This window comes from Tachysurus fulvidraco, chromosome 6 (genome assembly GCF_022655615.1).
Source record: "Tachysurus fulvidraco isolate hzauxx_2018 chromosome 6, HZAU_PFXX_2.0, whole genome shotgun sequence".
Lineage (NCBI taxonomy): Eukaryota > Metazoa > Chordata > Actinopteri > Siluriformes > Bagridae > Tachysurus > Tachysurus fulvidraco.
In genome coordinates, this window is record NC_062523.1 from 5,096,360 (window position 1) to 5,098,859 (window position 2,500).

At 43.5% G+C, this 2,500-nt stretch overlaps 1 protein-coding gene across 3 annotated transcripts in view; it reads right to left on the reverse strand.

The window, feature by feature from the left end:
- Positions 1–2,500, reverse strand: part of thsd7ba (thrombospondin, type I, domain containing 7Ba) — a 277,509-nt gene that overhangs the window by 210,916 nt on the left and 64,093 nt on the right. For all 3 annotated transcript variants that reach the window (XM_047815387.1, XM_047815386.1, XM_047815385.1), the window contains exon 2: positions 2,278–2,481. The gene's annotated coding sequence lies outside the window, so the exon portion shown is untranslated. The remainder of the gene's footprint in view (positions 1–2,277; positions 2,482–2,500) is intronic.

Sequence of the window (2,500 nt, forward strand, 5' to 3'; positions counted from 1 at the left end):
ATGAGCAATCGGAGTCTAGAACTCAGCAGTGTAAACTGTTAGACAGAACGAATCAACGCCTGATGACCAATCGGAGTCTAGAACTTTACTGTGTAAACTGTTAGACAGAACGAATCAACGCCTGATGACCAATCGGAGTCTAGAACTTTACTGTGTAAACTGTTAGACAGAACGAATCAACACCTGATGACCAATCGGAGTCTAGAACTTTACTGTGTAAACTGTTAGACAGAACGAATCAACACCTGATGACCAATCGGGGGCTAGAACTCAGCAGTGTAAACTGTTAGACAGAACCAATCAACACCTGATGACCAATCGGAGTCTAGAACTTTACTGTGTAAACTGTTAGACAGAACGAATCAACACCTGATGACCAATCGGGGCTAGAACTCAGCAGTGTAAACTGTTAGACAGAACGAATCAACACCTGATGACCAATCGGGGCTAGAACTCAGCAGTGTAAACTGTTAGACAGAACGAATCAACACCTGATGACCAATCAGGAGTCTAGAACTCAGCAGTGTAAACTGTTAGACAGAACGAATCAACACCTGATGACCAATCGGGGTCTAGAACTTTACTGTGTAAACTGTTAGACAGAACGAATCAACACCTGATGACCAATCGGAGTCTAGAACTCAGCAGTGTAAACTGTTAGACAGAACGAATCAACACCCGATGACCAATCGGGGTCTAGAACTTTACTGTGTAAACTGTTAGACAGAACAAATCAACACCTGATGACCAACCGGGGTCTAGAACTCAGCAGTGTAAACTGTTAGACAGAACAAATCAACGCCTGATGACCAATTGGAGTCTAGAACTCAGCAGTGTAAACTGTTAGACAGAACAAATCAACACCTGATGACCAATCAGAGTCTAGAACTCAGCAGTGTAAACTGTTAGACAGAACGAATCAACACCTGATGACCAATCGGAGTCTAGAACTCAGCAGTGTAAACTGTTAGACAGAACGAATCAACACCTGATGACCAATCGGAGTCTAGAACTCAGCAGTGTAAACTGTTAGACAGAACGAATCAACACCTGATGACCAATCGGAGTCTAGAACTCGGCAGTATAAACTGTTAGACAGAACGAATCAACACCCGATGACCAATCGGAGTCTAGAACTTTACTGTGTAAACTGTTAGACAGAACAAATCAACACCTGATGACCAATCGGAGTCTAGAACTCAGCAGTGTAAACTGTTAGACAGAACAAATCTACAACCGATGACCAATCGGAGTCTAGAACTTTACTGTGTAAACTGTTAGACAGAACGAATCAACACCCGATGACCAATCGGAGTCTAGAACTTTACTGTGTAAATTTACTACATTTCAACTAAAAGAAAGTTTAAAGCGGAGCATCAGAGCATCACTACCCTGTGAGCTGGGTGTAAATCTGAATCTAAACCTTTCCACAGGAGATTCCTCAAACATGATGAAAGCCTGGAGGATACAGAGAAGACAGATTGAGGACTTTAAAATAAATGTTACAGTCACCTCACTGCAAAGTCCTGGCTTTAGAGAGGCAACAGAACCGTAACTAAGAAGTAAGAGACGCATTCTGTATCACCTGATAGACCAAATAAACCACCGGTGCCTTTGAAGTGAAAGGAAACAAGCAGATTGAGGAAAAATTGCCACCGTCCTTCTTCATTACAGGTTCCTGTCAACATGACATGTTTTAGAGAGGGACAGAGCTGTGTGGAGACGCCGCTGCTCATCCGCTCTACCACAAACAATCCATGTAATACACATCTCCACATAAATAAACATCTACAACTAAACATCTCCGATGGATAAAAAAACAACACAGCAGACACTAACGCACTAATCAACTCATCAGTGAAAACTGGGTTTGGGACGTCACTGGGACGTATCTGGGGGACTGAGGTGATGGAGAGGAGAAACATGTCTGAACTGATCAGCATCATGTACCATGGTCTTAAATCCTTCCCTGCTCACTATGCTGCACTGTGGATGTGACCCAATCCACAGACCGTCTTTACTACATCGTAAACCACCATCTCTGTGAGCATGTAAATGGTATAACATGGTGGTGGAGCAGCAGCATGTTCAGGGTGACGTTTCTTTACACTCACAGAAGGTGAGTGTTCATTTATTCATTATTTACTTGTTCATTTATTGTACCATAATTCTCCATCCCCTTCTTTCTATCCATCTCTCTCTCTCTCTCTCTCTCTCTCTATCTCTCTCTCCCTAGTGAGAGTGTTAGTGGATCGTTAGCATGGTGTGTGTCACTACCTGAAGGGAAACAGTGCAACTCATGGCTTTAGCTGTGACACTTTGTCGTAGGTGGCAGATAAACGCAGTCTCTCCTCCTCTCGCATCATCCGACGCTCCACTCCTCTGCTGTTCTTTTTCTTCTGCTCTTCTTACCTTAAGGAGGAACGGAGTGAGAGAAGATTCAGCCGTCACCAGCAACAGCCAGGAGAAACAACACGCTAACTGGAGAGAGAGAGAGAGT